The following is a 20,073-nucleotide window of genomic DNA, read 5'->3' as shown; positions in this document are numbered from 1 at the left end:
TTGAGGAACTGGGCTTTTTCACCTGGAAGTGCTGCTGGCTCTTCAAAGGGAAGCAAATACCTCAGCTGGCTCCTAACACCTGTGTTGAGGGGGAAGGTCAGAGCAGGGAGGGCTGAGAGGCCTGCAACCAATGAAGAATACCATCACAGAATAGAACTCCCAAGATGGGATGCTAAATACTTTTAGCCTGACAATATTCATTACATCTGACAATATAATAACTTTGCCTAGCAGCTAGAAACCATTTCCAACTAATATAGTTTGTTATCTGCAGCAATAGCATTACCCTAATATCCACAGGGTCACTCAGCTGCCTTGTACAAAACACTGCATTCCCATAATGCATTTTCTGCTCCACACCTTCATCTCAGTTACATATGGAACAAAAAATAAGAATTACAACAAGCAGAAGAAGCTGCAGGCTCTGAGTGTCAGTTTTTCCAGGCATGACTGAACCATGAGAGGCACTCTGCTGATGAATACAAACCCCCAAATACTTACAATACCCTAATATTGTGTGAGCCAGAACAGCACTGCAAAATACCTTATTCTCTATCCAAGCCGCAAATTTTCCTACCTATTACTCCTTTTTGCACTTAAATTACTCTACCTCATCTTTGGGGATGTCAGCTCCCCTCCTGTAGCTGCATTTCTCTCCACAGAGAAAAGCAAGGCACAACTTCCCAAAGATATTTCTGGGAATCGCAGCTCTGAACCTCAGAGAAAGAAAAAACAATTCTTGTCTCATTTACTGCTCCTATGGTTTAAAACAAGTAGAATGCTTTGTGGAAGATTGTTTACCTGAAGGGAATTGGTGACTGGATTCTGGTGTGAGTGTTTAGATTCATTGACCAATTGAATCCAAGTGTGTGTGTCAGGACTGCTGGCTCACAGTCATGAGATTCTGTGCAGTTGAGTTGAGTGCTTGGCAGAATCAGTTCAGATGTAATAAAATATAATGTAATATAGTATAGAATAATATAGTATAAGAAAGTAATTAATTAGCCTTCTGATATCAGTGGAGTCAGATGCATCATTTCTCCCCTTCAGGGTTGCCCTGTTTTACTCTACCTTTCTGCATCCCCTCCCCATTCCAGAAGCTCAGGCTTCTTCAATGGAGTCTACACAAAGATGAAGAGAGACAATTTACAAGGCATTGGAGTGACAGAACAAGGGGAAATGGCTTCACACCACCATAGGGCTGGGTTAGATGTGATATTGTGACATTGGAAAGGAATTCTTCCCTGTGATGGTGGATAAGACCTGGCACAAGTCGCCCAAAGAAAGGAGATGATCAATAGTTAACCCATGTAAGCATGAGTTAACTATTAAGAGTCAGCAAATATTAATCACAAGCATAAGAAGCACCTTAGCTTTGTCAAGATAAGAGAAACAGAATGCACCTTGCCAAGGTAAGAGAAACAAAACCCATTGTCAGCAGAAAACATTAAACCAGCCAGTGAAGGACTGCACATATTTCAGAGAGGTGAAAAGTGCCAAGTGAGGAAGACTGCTGGCCTTCATTGGAACAACAGCTAAGGAAGACTCAGAGCCTTCCTCAGTGGGGCCACCAGAGTACACTGTGCCAGCTCGTCACATATGCTAAATATATTAATGATTTCCCAGAAGTAATTTGTATAACCACACCTATCCCAAGGAATGCCATGAATACGCATGAAATTTAACCATATATTGTACTGTGTAAAAGTGCTGGGTGTGCATGTTAGCAGGAGTGATCCCCATGTACCTGGCAGCAAATGAAGCAAATACTCACCTCACTGAATCAGTCTCTGAGGTGACTTTTAGCTCAGCATTGGAGTGAATCAGCTCCACCCCTGGAAGTGTTCAATGCCAGGCTGGACAGCCCTTGGAGCAGTGTGAGGCAGTGGAAGGTGTTCCTGCTCATGGCAAGGGGATGGACTTCAGGATATTGAAGGTGCCTTACAACCTAAACTATTCAGTGATTCTGTGATTCTGTTACTACCTTGCAGGAAAACTGTGGTTTGATTTTTTTTTATTTCTCATTTCAAAAGGAAAGAAAATCCAGAAATCAAGTCAATGTCTGTCTAGATTTGCATCCATATAAAAATATTTGCCAAGGGGCTTCTCAATGTCCACACTCATCTGAAAGTCTCCCCTTCCATCATGACAGTCCTCTCCTCCTCAGCTTGCTGCTGCTTCATTGTGCCTGAGACTTCCTTCCTGTGACACAAGCTTCCACATCATGCAAATTATGTATACATGGGGCGAAGCAAAGGCCAGATTGTTTTGTGCCCTTGTAACATGCTGGAGGTTAGGATTTTTCTTTTTTTATCCCATCTGTTGCCTAAGACATGACAAGGACCGTGCCTAAGAGAGACAAAAGATGTAGCTGAGAAGGGGGAGGAGAGGTGCAGCTAAGTGTACTCTTGTAGCTGAGGGGCATTATCTTAGGAAGAGCAGAGATACCTGTGTGAAAAATGTGTATTTTATGATTGGCTTTTCACCAATATTAAAATTAATATTATCTGTGTTATGTTAAAAAGTTATGCTGTATTAATTTTCTTAAGTAGTGTGTTAAATACAGTTTAGGTTATAACATATTGTTAAAATAGAAACTATGCTATGCAAGATTTTTTTTAAAGAAAGAACTTTGCACTGAGTTAGCAGCCACAAGACACCTAAATCTTTCAGAGAAAGAGAATTTATTGCTCCATTATCAGAAGAAAGGAACTTCTTCCCGCCTTGCTCAGGCCTGAAGACGCCGTCAGGATTCAGAGGAAGAAGTTGACACTGACCAGACAGAATCCTCTGTTTGAATGGAATTTATGTATCATGTATGAGGTGTATGAATATACAACAGGCTGTTGTTTTTAAGGGTTAATCCTCTGTTAACGGGTGTCCTTTTTGGACTTATGTTGCCCAGAAAAAGGTACCCGGACTGTCCATAACTCTTTGTTTTTATTGTCTCATATTGTCCTCAATCTCAATTGTTCAAATTTTTATTACTCTAATTATATTGCCATTTTTATAACCATTTTATTACTATTAAACTTTTAAAATTTTAAGACCAAGTAATTAGTGTTTTTTCACACCTGGAGATTTTGGTTGGAGGGTGAAAGACTGGGCTTGGCTTCAGTCTCTCTCTCTCGCAATCTCTCAGGACTGGGGCAGACACAGGTGGGGTTTGGTGCTGGACCATTGCTGCCCTGAGGATTTGCTGCCACTGTTGTAATAATTCAGAGGGAAGGGGATCATATTTTCCTTTCCATGGGAGGTTCCCACCTTCCTCGGCAGACACCTGTCTTTCAAGCCAAGACATAACAATAGCTTAAAATGATAATATTAGCGTAATCTACTTTGCAATCAGAATTTTTCTGCATTAATTTCTTGTAAAAGCAGATAATCTTTTTTCCATGGCTCTTTCAGGCTCACACCTGAACACAAGAACTTCAAAACACATTTATTTTGTTGTTTTTGTTTGGTTTTGCTAGGCAAGAGTTGAAAGCTTGCCTCACCTACCACCACATGCCATGGAGAATGCACCCAAGGATACCCTGATGCGCCTCCTTCCCTCCAAAAAAGACACAATTCTCCCTGGGGCCATTCAGAAGTCTGAAGAGTGCCACAAGCAACACCCCCCTCATTGATGTCTCCCCTTCTCATCCCTCAGAGGAAGATCTCCAGCTGAGCTCCCCCATAGTCAACAAGGGCAAAAAGAGCCATCCACAAGGCTAAGTCATCTTGCCTCCTGTATTTCTCCATGCAGGAGGGTCTGCACCTGGAGATGTTGGGAGTCACCAGAATGAGTGGGCTGGAGACCTCCCTCCTTAAGGTAGATCAGTCCTGTTCAACTCCTGCAGCATCACAGCAGGGAAACACCAAGATTTCCAGGGATGTTTCTAAATTTAGGAGTGATGGAAATCTGGGCTGGAAATGTCATAACATCTGCAGTAGAGGGATACGCATTTTGATTTATTGAGGTTTTAAAATATAAAAAAGTAAAGCTGCAGTTGTGAAGTGAGCATACCTGCAAGGAGAGCCCTCGTTACACAGCTTCTGCACAGGGATGTGCCACAGCAGAGCTCCCAGAGTATGGAGAAGGAACTCATCATTCTTTTGGTGATTTAACACCATTTTTCATCCATTTACACCAACAGTGCAGCACTTGGTGACACAGAGATCTGTCTTTAACCCTGTGCTATCTGCATGCATTATTCTGCTTTTGACTGCCTCCCTCCCCTCCCAGGGAGCTCTGTGACCTTTGCTGTGCATTTACCACACCATGGGAGTCTGAAAACAGTTGAGAAGTGAGGGCAAGGCTTTTTTCTTTCACAGAGAAGAAAAGCCTTATTATTTGAACCCCAGAGAGCCCAGGAACAACTGGGAAGCCATTCCCAAAACCAGGCTTTATTGCAGCTTCCATTTCTTCCTCAGAAATCTGTGCAATACCCAGGGAGAGCTGAGCATTTTACAGGGTCTTTCAGTGTCAGCCCTTCTGTTCAGACATTCCAGGTCATGAAATCATTGCTCTTCCCTGCATACCTCTGATTTGAAATGTCACCTCTCCCATATCTGGGGAGGGTGACCTGACTTTCCAGGGCAGCAGGGATGATGCTGTGTCTGAGATGAGACAATCCTCTTCCACTTGAGCTGATCAATAGAGCACTCGTCTCCTCCCCCTTGCTGCTGAGACCATTCTCCTTAGTCCATCTCCCCAGGCTAGCTCCTATCTACATCTGGCTGTTATGCCTTTTAAATTATCTTATATGGGTGTTGAAAGTTAATTTCTTTCTTCTTTTTTTTTTTTTTCTTTCTCTCAGGGAATTTTTCTCCCATTTGTTGCCTAAGAGATTGTGAATGACAATACTTAAAAGAAAAAGATGTAGAAAGGATGGGAAGGAGGGAAGGGGTGCAGTTGCTGCAGTCTCTTAGCTGGGGAGTGAGCTCACTGGCTGGAGGGGTTTTCTCTTGGAAAGTGCGAGATACCACAAGAGGTTGGGCAGGGCATTCACCAAGACTTGGCTGGGGGTCAAGGGACTGGGCTCAGCTCTCTCTCTCCCTCTGGGACTGGAGGGGAGATGGTTGTGGTTTTGGACTGCTGCTGCAGAGAGCATTCACTGCTGCTGTGGAGTTTTTTGTCCTTCACTGCTTCTCCTTACTGTGGGTGAGCCTCTGCTCCCAGGAGTGGCCCTTGAACTGGGACTTTGAACATTTCAAGGGTCTTGGGAGGGACCCTTACCATCTGCTTGGGTGCCTCAGGGGAACCCCAGGACCACGCACCCCCTCCCTCTCTCCAGAGGAAGCATTCCTGGGTGCTTGCAGGAGCCTGGCTGCTGCTGCTGCCATCACCAGCATGTCACATGGGACACAAGACAGACAGAGAAAATGAAAAAAAAACAAAAACCACCCTCCTCTCCCTCCTCCACCTTCACTCTCCTCCTAGCACTGCCCCAGTTTGTTGTTAGCTTGCCTTGTCTCATATATAAATACGTATATATTCTAGTAAAGAACTGTTATTCCTTTTCCCATATCTTTGCCCGATAGCCCCATAATTTCAGAGTTATAATAATTTGGAGAGAAGGGGTTAATATTTTCCATCCCAGGAAGGTTCCCACCATCCTTGGCAGATACTTGCCTTTTAAATCAAGACAGGGAGTATACAGAAGCCTGTCAACTGTACTCCATCCACTTCACACATCTCTGTATGCAATTTCTCCATGAATAATCATTACTTTCTGACTCTTACCAACACAAAAAAAAAATAAATAAAAAAGGAACAAAACTACCACGGGTTAAAAAAAGGTCTCCTCTCTATACCTGGTTAATAGAGACATTGTTGACAAGGACAGATGGAAGACATCTGGGGTCTGTTTTATATCCATGTAGTTTCTCATGCTTCTGGCAAAGAAGGAAAAGGAAAAAGGGGGAAAATTTCCCATGACACAAATATGAAATATAACAAAATTGATTTGGGAAGAGCTGCTGTGAACCTGTACTGTAGGGCAGTTGTGTGCTGCCTTTGATTTACACAAGGCATGCACTACCGAGTTGGAAATTAGGTGTTAACACTTGGGAAAAGGCATGAAGACAACCATGTGAGCTCTCTGAAAACACCTGCCCACCACTATTAACTGCCCCTGAAATGGAGCAGGGCTATCACCAGCTCTGGGAAGCAAACAGAGCCAGAGCAAAAACACTTCACTTAATCCATCTTTGCATCTTGGCCATAAAGATCAACAACTGCTCTCTCTGTCTCTTTTTAATATTCACCTTATAGTGAATCTAAATTCTAAGGTAAATCTAAATTCTACTACCACAGTTTGCTTAAATACAAACATACCAAAAAAAGTGCTTTAGCAATGCCAAAATGCATATCTCTGCTGTTTCTTTTCTGTTGAAAAACTCAGTTTCTATGTTTTCAAAGGAAATGAGTTTGCTCTGATATCATTTGATATTGGATATGACTGATAAGGTTGTTTTCAGAAACACCTTAGTTTAAAAAATAGTATATTTGCTTTGATTTATATGAATGCTTTTGAAGTTAGTGAGGATTTTGTCATTGCTGTTCTTGCTTTCAACAGAGCTGAGATAAAATGTTATTTTTGTACCTTTCAGTGTGGAATATTTATAGCAACAGCCTGGCCTATGCCAGTGCACTGTGACTGCATTAGGTGAACAAAATAAGGAGTGACATTCAGAGATGCTGCCTCCTGATAACAGTATGAAGCATTCAGATGAAAAAAAATTATGTATCAGCACTCACACAGTTTTATAAATTGCTGCAGTTTCACTGAATTTATTGAGAACCTACGCGGGCAAGATGACAATTATTATTATTATTATTATTAATCTATTTGTTCAAGAGATAGCTGAGTCTCCATCCTTAAAATTACTTTTAGCAATAGCATCTTTTTAGCCATGGAAAAGCCAAAGCATTTAGAAAGTTGTGTTTCTGAGAAATTGCAAACCCTCCTCCTCTTTTCTACCACCAAAGCACCCAGGAACTATTCAAGGGGAATGCTAACATGCCTTCCCCATTTCCATCTCCCAGCTGGTGCCAAATCTGCAGCTCAGGAATGCCACCAGGACAGTGTTAGTGCACACTCACCTTGTCAGAGAGGGGACAATGCTGCCACTGAATAACACCATGCTGGGAGGAAAAGAATGCATCCAGCTCCAGGGCCCCCAGCACAAGGAGGATTTGGAGCTGCTGGAGCAAGTCCACAGAGACGCTCTGAGGGCTGGAGCCCCTCTGCTCTGGAACAGGCAAGAAGAGCTGGGGTGTTCAGCCTGGAGAAGAGAAGGCTCCAGGGATACCTCAGAGCCCCTGCCAGAGCCTAAAGGGGCTGCAAGAGAGCTGGAGAGGGACTCTGGACAAGGGCTTGGAATGACAGGACAAGGGGCAATGGCTTCCCACTGCCAGAGGGCAGGGTTTGATGGATATTGAGCAGAATTTCTTCCCTGTGATGGCGGAGAGGCACTGGAACAGATTGTCCATAGAAGCTGTGGCTGTCCCATCCCTGGAAGTGTTTGAGGCTGGATATCTCTTGGAGCAACCTGGTTTAGTGGAGGCTGTCTCTGCCCATGTGTCTTGGGGTGATTTGATGATGATACTTTATTCCCTAATCATCTGCTTTATGCCCAGAAATGGCTGCTGTATGTTTTAGATGAACCAGGGAGCCCGGGAACCCCAGGCATAGGCTTTGTTTAATTTCTCTCTCTGGCGTGGTTGGTGGCTACACGGATTGTTACTTCATTGCCTTTGCTAGATCAATTTCACCAATTTAGGCAAGAAAGTTCCAGTATTTTGGGTTTTTCCTTCCCCTGGCATGGAGGCTTTTCACCGGGAAATCCTTGTTGAGAAGGATGAAAGTTTGACAAGAAAGTCTCACAGATATGTATGCTTGGCAGAAAGATTTTTAAATGTAGAGTCTGATGAAAGAATAGAAATGAAAGCAAGTTTGATATAGAAGGAAAGAATTGCAGAGACAGTTTTACTGAATAACCAAGAAGGCAAAGGGTATGTTAGTTAGAAGGGTTTTTTATGGCTTAGAGCAAAGGATAAACCCACCTCAAACAAGAAGATGTTTTTACCAAGCAGAAAGATAGCACAGGCAAATAAGCCTGCCAATGTTGCAAGTAGAAAAAGGTCTCGGAATTTTCCACTGCAAGAAAACTGAAACACAACTTCTAGCTTATACTGTAACGTACTAACTTTTAGTGATTGGAGAACAGTAACATGAATATGGTAATTATAGTAGTTATGATAGGCTATAGATAAAAGCTAAGGTATAGACTGGTTCTTCTGTATTAAGATGCTCAGCAAAGAAAAGTATATAATGCACACCAAAGGGTCTCCAGGCCTGCCTGCAGTTGGAGCTGGCAGCTGTGGGCACAGGCTCTGTCACCCACTACCCTGGACTGCTGTATTGGATACAATAAACTGCATTTTGGAGAGCAGCCTGGAGTCCTGCATCCCTCATTCAGGCTCCTACAAATCCTTTCAGCAGTTTTTATTTCCTTGAACTGTCTCAGTTTGTTGTTTTTCTTCGATCCAAGGAGCCTGGGGAGGCAGCCACGGACAGTCCAAATCCTGGGAAAGACTGAGACAGTGAAAGAAAGGACATTCAACCACACCAACTTCACCTGCTGTGAGGAGAAGAACCCCACCAGAAATCCCGCAGGTTCCCAGCTGCTGTGTGAACTCTTTTTTCTCCTCCTTTCCTGAGACAAAGAAGGGCAGCTGCCATCTTTGCATCCTGGCCATGCAATGAGGTGCTCTTTTACCCTTGTGCTTTGCAGGTATCTTGCTTTGTTAATAAACAGTTTTACTTTATTTTTCACTTTCACCCACAGGTATTCAGTCCTCTCAAACAGGGATTATTGAAGCCCTTCTCTTTGGACAGAATGCTCATTCCAGGGCACTTTTCTCCTAAAATTTGTCTCTACGCTGAGGCACCATGGCAGGGGTGTTGGACTGGATGACCTTTTAAAGGTCCCTTCCAGCCCAAACTCTTCAGTGATCCTGTGACTTTAGGAATACCCTCCTCAGATTACCCATTATCCAATTGCTACCAGCAATTAACATGCTGGATGTACAAACTGTAGAAGTCAATCAGCTCTACTCAGCCCAGGCCTGTCACACTTAAGAGCAAATTTTAACCATGGAGCTGCAAAGGACACCAACAAGAAATACTTGGGTCCACTCAATTCTCCCTTTGACATAGTTTTTGTGGTGTCAAATGTAATGACTAAAAAATGGTGTAAGCACATGCAAGAGCCCGCAGCAGTGAGCTGATTTAGCAGGGCAAGTGCCAGGTAATCCCCCAGCTGCCAAGAGAACTCCATCTACAACTGTGCTCTGTCTCTGGATTTCTCTGTTTCCATGCTGATTACCCATTATACTCATTAATCCTTCTCTAATGCATAATTGCTCTGTGTTCTTGTACTTAAGGGAAATCCTGGATTAGCTTGAGTAACACTACTTTGGGCTTTTGCAATGCGGTGTAAGCTTTAAAGCTCCTGAACCTACGTCAATAGCTGCAGAGTCATTTGTTCACTTCCAGGAGGTTTCTGATCTCCAGATCCTGCCTGTGCCCACTGGACACCACCCTAATGTAGCCCTATCCCCTTTCATTTCAAAGCTAATACCTGCAACAAAGCCATGATGCTACATCAGTTCATGTCCATAAAAAAAACCTCCTGAACAAAGAGTTTTAATGATGTGGTAATAAAAATCACCATTCTGCACCACTGGCTGGTTGTCCAAAACATTCTCCTAGGAAAAGGAGGAATGGTCTGTGCCTGATTGAAGTCACTTCACCAGGAACCAATGTGTTCCTCAATGCTATAACATCCACTTGTGAAAAATTCCACTCACATTTTTTTTTTAAATTGTAAAAGTTTAATAGTAATAAAATGGCTATAAAAACAGCAATATAATTAGAGTAATAAAGATTCTGACAATTAGGATTTAGGACAGCATGAGACAATAAAAATAAAAAGTTACAGACAGTCCTAGTACCTTTTCCTGAGCAAAATAAGCCCAAAAAAGAACACACATTAACAGAGGATTAACCCTTAAGAACAACAGCCTGTTGCATATTCATACACCTCATACATGATGCATAAATTCCATTCAAACACAGGATTCTGTGTGGTCAGTGTCAGCTTCTTCCTCTTAATCCTGATGGTGTCTTCAGGACTGAGCAAGGCAGGAAGAACTCAATAACAGAGCAATAAATTCTCTTTCTCTGAAAGATTTAGGTGTCTTGTGGCTGCTATCTCAGTGCGAATCCCCTCTTTAAAAAAAGTATCTCACATAGCAGAGTTTCAATTTAACATTATGTCATAACCGAAAACTATATTTAACACACTACTTAAGAGAATTTATACAGCATAACTTTCTAACATAACACATATAATATTCATTTTAATATTTGCGAAAAGCCAATCCTAAAATACGCATTTTTCACACACTTCAACAGTTCAATTGCCTCAAATATGACTGAAGTAAGCATAAAGATAATTTTGACACTACACCTTTAAAACACTTGCTTGGGAATACACATTATTGTTCCTAATTGCTTCCTGGTAGCTAATTGAGACTGATTTGTCTCTTCACCTCCCTCTTGCCCTGAGTTCTCCAAAGCACCACATGACTTTCCATCTTCTGCTGTTTCTGGGTAAATGCACCAATGAGATGCTGGTGCATCAGCCACAAAGTACTCAGAATTGACTGACACAGAAATCTCATATTACTGTAAAACACGAAAATAAATGGCATGCCCAGCTCTTTCAGCTTAAGCAGGAAGCTGTTTCTTGCATGACCAAAGCAGGGCTAAGCATGGAGCCCAGGGTCTCTGCACACCCCATGGGCTGCCAGGGATGCAGCTCTCACTGTCTTCATAAAATCATAGAAAAACAGAAGGTTTGGGTTGGAAGGGACCTCAAAGCTCATCCCGTTCCATTCCCCTTGCACAGGTAGGGACACCTCCCACTAGACCAGGCTGCTCCAAGCCCTGACCTGTCGAAGGAAGGGGATCAGGACACCAGCTGGTACATCACAGGTCCAGTTTATTGAAGAAAGCATCAAACACTTATACAGCAAATAATAAGCTTATGAATATTCTATAAGCCAAGCAATCTATTGGTTTAACTATACCATTAACTCTTCCTCATTCCTTAGGGGTTGCATCTCTCTTTTCTCATGTCTCTTTCACTATTTGTTATCATACTACAGCTAGGCCCAAGGACACGCTATCTTACAGGTGCAGGACTTGGAATTAGCCATGGTTTTGTACTTTTCCAGTCTCTAGTCAGCTAAATTCCCAATACTGACCAACCTAGCCTTGAGCACTTCCAGGCACAGGGCAGTCACAGCTTCTCTGGGAAACCTGTGCCAGGGCCTCACCACCCTCACAGGGAAGAATTTCAGCCCAATATCCCATTTAACCCTGCCCTCTGGCAGTGTGAAGCCATTTCCCCTTGTCCTGTCACTCCAGGCCCTTGCACAAAGTCTCTCTCCAGCTCTCTCACAGCCTCTTTAGGCTCTGAGGTCTCCCTGGAGCCTTCTCTTCTCCAGGCTGAACACCCCAGCTTTTCTTGCCTGGTTCCAGAGCAGAGGGACTCCAGCCCTTGGAGCATCTCTCTAGCCTCTGGACGCACTCCAGCACCTCCATGTCCTTCTTGTGCTGGGGGCCCTGGAGCTGGAGGCAGCTCTGCCAGCTGGGGTCCTCCAGGTGTGCAAGTGCATGAGGCTGCAGACCGTGGTGAGCACATCAAAACAGGGACTGGGACAGGGCAGGTGTGTGCACTCCCCCCTGGCCTGGACCCTACACGTGGGGGCCAGAGAAGTGGCAAAGGGAAAGCCTGCTGCACTCCCCTGGAGGGACAACCTCTGAGCTACAGCCCTTAAGAACTTAGGAAGAGCAAGATAATTGCCCCCAGAGTCCTTTGTATAAAGAGAGAATATGAGGGAGAGGGGGTGAGGGAGGAGAGGGATAGAGAGGAGCCCCCAAAGTCAGAGATCAATCCTTATGGAGGGATGATCACTGCTCCATTTATTGCAAATCTGAGGGTACATTTATATGGTAATGCAGGGTTCAGAGACATGAGAACACATTTGATTGGTTACAAAGTACTATGTGTAAGACAAAGAGCTAACATATCTTTGGTCACGTAGGGTAGCTTGGCAAAAGTGTCAGCAGAACATCTTGCCCCATATCTTCCCTTCACATCCTCAGAACACCCTGCTTCACATCCCTTTTCCTTGGGTACATCTTGGCAAATTTCTTTACATTTTTTGCCCAAGGGCAGCATGTCTCTGCTATCAGGCACATATGCAGGGCTGTGCAGCTTGCTTCTACCCAGCGTCTGCTCAAAATGCTCTCTACATTTGTCAGTGTATGTTGATTTCTTCTACTCCATTGGCCCTTCCCCTTTGCTCTGCCTCTCTGCCCTCATCCCATGCCCTCCTGTGTTCCATCCCACTCCTGGAGATCCCTCTATAAAGCCCTGCTTCCCCTACCTGAGTGGCTCTTTTCTCCCTGGGTCCCTGCAAGGAAAAAGCTCAAAAAAGGTGCTAGAATGCTGTCAGTCACATTAATTGTGACTGCTAGGAAAATCAATCCACAAACACCAGAGGTTTGTGTCCAGAAAGGAGGAGACAGAGGAGTCCTTTTACTTTATTCAAATAAAGGGAGAGGCTATGAGAGATTCCCCTGGGATCTCTCAAATTTTTGGAGGATGCAACCTCCTTTTTATCCTGATTTCCTGGGCACATTTCCCTTCTCTCTTTCCCCACTGGCTGAGGTACTTGAGAGGTACAGACTTCCTGGAACGCCTGATACCAGAGATTTCCCTCTAATGTATAACCCTCCCTTTTAATTTTTAATTCTTACGGAATTTAGGGGTTTTTCTTCCCCATTGTTTCTTTCATCTTTCAATGTCTAATTTCATTTAGCAGCAAACCTAAAGTTTATTTGCAAAAGCAAATATCTTTTTCCATTCATAAATCAGTGGAATCCTTCCCATTGTTTCTTTTATCTCCCAGTGCTAGTTTTACCTACCAGCAGACCCACAGCTTATTAGTAAAGACAAATCCACTATTCCTCTCAGCATGGAGCAAGAATATTTTCATCTTCTTTCATCTTTCACTAGTTTTTACATGTATATGCTGATAAGTCTTTTGTCCCAGTAATATCTTATGTGGGGGAAAAAATGTAACAGTTTAATGAGTCCATGTACTAATCAGCACATATTTGTCATGTAAATTGTTACAAGAATTCAATTTTCCCTGTCAGAGTCCTCTCTTGTATTTTTCCATTCATGAACACACACAGAGGGCACAGCTCATTTCTGATTTTGATACAGTGGTCTGTAATGGACTAATTTCCATCTCATTTTTAGCTTTATTCATTTTCATATATACAAGCCACTGGGGTTGGTTGCTTGTTTATTTGTTTTTAAGATATAATAATTTATACATGTGGTTCACAACTTGAGATTTCAATTAAACCTTTGTGATAGGATGAGGCCAGGTTGGACAGGGCTTGCAGCAATCTAGACTAAAGGAAGAGGTCCCTGCCCATGGCAGCAGGGATGAAATGAGATGATCTTTAAAGTCCCTTCCAACCTTAACCCTTCTGTGATTCTGTGTTCGATCACTTATTTCACTCATTTGTTTTTTCAGGACCTTGTTTCTGTTTTGGGATGGGTTTTTTCTGCTCCTTTTCCCTTCATTTTGGGGGAAGAAAGCTTTCTGCATAGTAAAATAACTCAGAATTTATTGGAACGTTTATTTTTTCAAATTCAATGTATTATTTTGTCAAATCTTCTCAAAAAACCTTTTGAATAATTCTATTTTATTGAATAGCAAAATCTTTTTTGAAAGAATTTTGAGTCATTATATTTTACTGAATATCCTATAAGGACACCCTTCTCTTTTAAGCAGAGAAGCAGCCTATGATATCCCTTAAGATCCCTACTAGCAGGATGCATTGCTGCTGCTTGCACACTTTGTCTGTGAGCACCTGCCTGGCTACTCCCAGAGGAGAAATGGATGATGGTTGGGTTTTTCCCCATGAAAGGATCTCCTTGTTACTCAAACTCCTTATTTACAGCTGTAATTTAGGTGAGGCTTAACATTATTAAGGCAAAGTTGTTCTGCATTTCTTTAATGTCCAAATATTCCTGCTGCTAATTTTTTCTTCATTAGAAGGGAGAAGAAAAAGTTTGTGCTCTTCTTTTGAGGCAACCAACCAAAGCTGAAGTTCATTTGTTGTACATTCAAACGAATTTGAGGTGTAATCCCAGGAATAAGATTAAGATTAACTTCTTCCCTTTAACCCACACAGAAGACCAAGTTCCTGATAAGCCACTGATCTACTTAAGGATGACTTTCCTGCTTGTATACAGTAGGGAAAAGATTCCTAAGGAAAACAGAGGGGCTGAGTTCCAACAAAAGGGAAGGAGTTGATCAGTAGTGGTTTTAGAGTTCTCCTTTCAGGAGACATGGATTTCACAGCACCAACTACAAACAATTCCAAAAATAACTAATTTGCATGGCAAAAAATTGAAAATCTCTTTCCTTCACGCTCCTGCGGCACAGAGGAGACGTATTTGATATATCCCAGACCCCAAGTTATTCACTGCACACATCAAACAACTATTCTTCCAAAGTCTTGCTCACATTGTGATCTGGGCAGGACAATAACAGAATTTCTGAGCGACACACTCGTGGAAGCTGGGGAAATGGTGTTGCTTTTCTGTATTGCATTTCTGTACCAGTTCAGAATTGTTGTGCAGGGTCAGTCCTAAAGTCCACACAGCCCCAGTACCCCACCAGTCTAGGCAGGTATCTCGAGAAGAATATGAATAGAGCAGGAACATAGGGTACTTTCTCCTAATACTGACATTACCTTCAATTATTTTCAACTCTTAAGTACTCAGTTCCTGAGGGAGAAGTGTTTTCTATGCATTTTGTAACCCAGTTCAGTCTCCCCTTTGGTTTGTCTTGAACCTGGAGTATAAGGTCATCATTTTTTGCTAGTTGGAGGTTAGGGTTTTTCCTTTTCCTTTTGGTTTTTTTTTTTTTTTTTTTTTGCTCTTAGGGAAGTTTCTCCCTGTGAAAAATGTGTATTTTATTATTGGCTTTTCACAAATATTAAAATGAATATTATATGTGTTGTGTTAGAAAGTAATGCTGAATTAATTCTCTTAAGTAGTGTGTTAAATGTAGTTTAAGGTTATAACAAAATGTTAAAATAGAAACTATGCTATGTAAAATACTTTTTAAAGAAAGGACTCGCACCGAGATAGCAGCCACAGGACACCTAAATCTTTCAGAGAAGAAGAATTTATTGCTCTCTTATTGAGTTCTTCCTGCCTCGTTCAGGCCTGAAGACACCATCAGGATTAGTAGGAAGAAGTTGACACTGACCAGACAGAATCCGTATTTGAATGGAATTTAGGCATCATGTATGAGGTGTATGAATATACAACAGGCTGTTGTTTTTAAGGGTTAATCCTCTGTTAACGTATGTCCGTTTTCGGCCTTATATTGCCCGGAAAAAGGTACCCGGACTGTCTGTAACTCTTTGTTTCTATTGTCTCATATTGTCCTAATCCTAATTGTCCAAATTATTATTACTCGAATTGTATTACTATTTTTATAACCATTTTATTACTATTAAACTTTTTAAAATTTTAAGAACAAGTGATTGGCGTTTTTCGCATCCCATTGTGTTGCTAGGAGACAATAACGAGCGGCTACCTAGGAGAGACAGAAGAAGGCTGCTGTGCGTTTTTGCTGCACTGCGGCCCTGCACTCCCTGCCTGCCAGGAGCTTCCAACCACAGCTGCAGAGTTTCTGCTGCCTCTTGCTCGCTGCCCCGGATGTACCCGCCCTGCCATTCCAGCCTGCTGCTTTCCAGGTTCCTGCCACAGCTCCTTTCGCCATCCAGAGCGGGCAGCGGATCGGCTGCGCCTGGGGGTTTGTGAGGGAAGCTCCGTCTCCGTCCCTTCCTGCCCACACGGGCGGGCCCGCGCCGCAGCGCCCCCTGCAGCCCAGGGGGAGTCACTGCACGGCCCCGCCCGGGGGGAGCCGCCAGCGCCCCTGCCGCTGTGACCGCGTCCTGGTTTAGCGCAAATTTGGGAGAAAACCTCCAAAAGCGGGTCCCTCCAGAAAGCAAACCCACACGGCACCTCCCCCCAACCGGTTCGGGAAGGATCCCTCAGAGACAAGTGGAAAGAACCTGTTTATTTAACAGGCAAAGCACCCCCCAGCACAAAATGAACAATACTGGATGACACCACTCTTTCATCGCTCTGAAAAAGATGACAAATTCAGAGATTCTCTCTCGGGGGTGGTCACTCTGTTATCAGTCCCTCCGGCACTGGGGCAGCTGCTGCAGCTACAAGGTGCAAACTCTCTGTGTTCCCAGGTCCCAGTCCAGAGCAGGTTTGAGTAGGTCCAAAAAAAGGGAAAGGAGAAACAGTCCAGGAAAAAATTTCAACTGCTTAGCTACTAACTAATGACCAGAAGCAAAAAGCAAGAGCAAAGCAGAAACAAGAGCAAGAGCAAAGTCAAAAGCAAAAAGCAAAAAGCAAAAAGCAAAAAGCAAAAAGCAAAAAGCAAAAGCAGCACCATGTACTGCCCTGTCTCTGTGTCCCACCAGCCATGGGGGAGCGGCTGATATCAAAACCAAAACAAAACTTGGCTCTTCAGAGCCAGTGTTGAAGGCACAGAACATGATATCCAGCATACAGAACACACGAATGGGGATACAAGCATCATAATGTCACACCCTAGGACAGACCAGAACTGCACCCAAGGGGAAAGCGCTGCAGCCGAGAGAAGGCTGCTACTAGGTCTCTGCTTTTGTTTGTTGTTTACTGGTTTTGCTGTTTCCCTGTTATACATACTAGTAAAGAACTGTTATTCCTTTCCTATATCTTCACCTGAAAGCCCCTTAATTTCCCTCCAGAGGGAAGGGTGTCATATTCTCCATTTCAAGGGAGGTTCCCACCTCCCATAGCAGACACCTGTCTTTCAAGCCAAGACATAACAACAGTTTAAAATGATAATATTAATGTTATCTACTTTGCAATCAGAATTTTTCTCCTTTGGCAGACACCTGTCTTACAAATCAAGACGTGCTTGTTTGGAGAAAGAAAAGTCTTGAATAAAACTATATAATCAAATGAATGACTGAAGAGACTCAGCCCACTGTTTCACATTACTTGTATGCAGTCAATGTCCTCTCATAGCATCTGTCATGGAATCATTTCATTAACAGAAATCTGCCTCTTTCTGCAGATTTGTAGGAACAGGATGTATATCAGGGCAGTTCTTATGAACAGCTGTAGTGAGAATAAAGCTTGATGGCAAAGGGCTAAATCAAAACCACCAAAGTATCCTTTGACTAGGAGAGTGGATAAAGTGTAAATTTGTCCCTCAAAAGCAGTCTCAGAAATCAAGCACCATTCCTAGGTTGGCAGTACAGGAATTATCTTGGTTTTCACTCATGACTGTCCTCACAGAACCTGCTCTGGCTGCCCTCAGCTCTTCACAGCAGTGTTTGTTGCCTACTTGTGCCATTTTTCTTACTTGTTCCCTCAAATACTGTGAAAACCAACTTCCACAACATAACACTTCATCCTTCCTTGCATCCATCATTGCTACTGGATTTAAATCAGGTGGAGTCAGAGAGATCTTATTAAAAGGGCATGCTCAGATCTGTCACTGTTTTCATTACATATAAGCCCTACTTTTCAGACATTAACATTGGCAAAACTTTTTCACAGGTGCGTCTTTTTTCTGACATCACTTCCAAAGTACCTGCTCCTTCCCAGACAAATATTATTGTAGATGACCAGATCTGTGTGGGTGTTAGTGTGAATGCTGCAGCAGAATAGTGGGAAGATTGGCAACCATCTCTCCTTTATTACTGCTGAGGGCCAGTAAGAAAAGTTACTGGTAATTGGAAGGATCTGAGGTCTGCTTTCCTTCTGCTTGGTCAACTAAAGTTATGTTCTTGGCATCAGTGTTCTCAAAGTCATTGGAGCAATGCTGGCCTTTTGCTCTCTCCTGGAGAGAAGGGTTCTAACCCCAAACTAAGCTGCAACAAGAGACAGGCTCACTCCTGCAGCACCTCAAGGCACGCCAGAGACACAGGCTGGGTGCACACCCACAAAGCAGCACGACCCAAAACCAGGGCAGCTCTCCTGGGGGAAGTCTTCCCTTCTTCCCTCTGCTCTGGGGATATTCAGGCTCTTTGACAACTCCTCTGTATTGGGTTTGTGTGGCCAGGTTTGGATAGCAGGGAGGCTACAGGGGTGGCTTCTGTGACAAGATGCCGGAAACTCCCTCCATGTCTGGCAGAGGCAATCACAGGCAGCTCCAAGGAAGATCCATCGCTGGCCAAGGCCGAGCCCATCAGCCACACTGGGTGCACCTCTCAGACAAAGCATTCAGGAAAGTAAAGAATACTGGGCAACTTCAGCTGGACAGAGTGAGAACATGTGAGTGCAGCAGCCCTGCAGTGTCCAGGATCAGTGCAGAAGGAGGGGCAGGAGGTGCCAGAGCTGAGATTCCCTGGCAGCTGACAGTTCAGCCCATGGGGAGGCAGCTGTGCCCTGCAGCTGACGGAGCGCAGGGGGAAGCAGAGATCCACCTGCAGCAGCTGCAGGACTCCATGCCAGTCAAACTGAGCCTGGACTGAACTCGGGAAGCGTGGAAGAAGACAGGAATACAGGGAGAGGGTTTTAAGATTTGGGGTTTTTTCCTCATTATCCTACTCTGCTTTGATTGATAATAAATTAAACCAATTTCCCCAAATCAAATCTGTTTTGCCTGAGACGGTAATGACTGAGTGATCTCTCTCTGGCCTTATCTTGATTCATCAAACTTTTGGCAGATTTTCTCAGCCCTGCCCTGCTGGGGAGGGGAGTGACAGAGTGGTTTTATGGGCCACACCCTCACTGCACCTCATGAGAAGGTTTTAGCTGTTACAGACCATGAATGAGAAACAAGGAACACAGGAAATGAGAAGTCCAGCCTGAACAGTGAAAATAAATGTGCAACTGAGAGAGTCATGAGCTTATCTTGCAGGAAAACCTGTAATTCTGAAAGTGAAGGTGACAATTTCATTTTGAACATACTTCTGAATGTTGTCATGGCAGAAACAGAACATTTACAAGAGCATGGTTGCTCTGCAAGAAATAAAGAGTACAAAAGTGTTTTTCAGCTTTGGTGAAAATGGCTTGAGAAATGCAAAAAGCACTCTTTTTAAGCTGCAAAAAGATAAATACAACCATGTTTCACCTTCTATATGCTGTCCTCTTTCCCTGCTGACTTTGTAGCACTTTCTAACACGACCATGACCTCAGTGATGGATTGGGAATTCCCACTGCCAACACAGCAAACACCAACAGATCAGTACAAGCCACACAGCCCACGGCAGCCCATGACCAGGGGCATCAGACTGTCACCTTTGCACCCAACAGGTTGAACATTACTAGAGCGGCAGCTAAAGCAGAGTAACAAATTTATCTTAGGAGATGGATTTCATCCAGCCTGTCTCTGCAGTGCTATTCCCCAAATGAACACATGCCATCTCAGGATTTATTTTTCACCCTGTAAAGCACATGTTTTCTTTTAGGTGTGTGACCAAAAGGATTGTCACTGTGATTTTGGATGGGCCCCTCTGGACTGCAGGCTGGAAGAGTTTGAAAGCAAACATGGATATGCAGCTGAGCTCCAATCCTGAGAGGACAGGACATACAGGGATATTCTGCTGCTTTCCTGTACATTAGGTGTTTTAAGTCACTCAGCAGTGCTCCACAAACCCATTGCACACAACAGCTGACATCCTTCCACCTCTTCCTCAACCCTCTGCTCATTCATTTGTCTACTGGCAAAGAGCTTTTAGATCTTTCTGCTGTTTACTTGCTCAGGCAGGAAGAGGCCCCATGGCACTGCAGCATGTCAGCTGTTTTGGGCAGGTAACAGTTTGTAGATCAAATCAATCATTCTTCAATTATCAACCCATGGTGACATTTCACCTCTCTGTTCCTATGGGAGGGAAC

This window comes from Zonotrichia albicollis, chromosome 2 (genome assembly GCF_047830755.1).
Source record: "Zonotrichia albicollis isolate bZonAlb1 chromosome 2, bZonAlb1.hap1, whole genome shotgun sequence".
In the NCBI taxonomy this organism is placed as follows: Eukaryota; Metazoa; Chordata; class Aves; order Passeriformes; family Passerellidae; genus Zonotrichia; species Zonotrichia albicollis.
Note: the sequence above shows the minus strand (reverse complement) of the source record.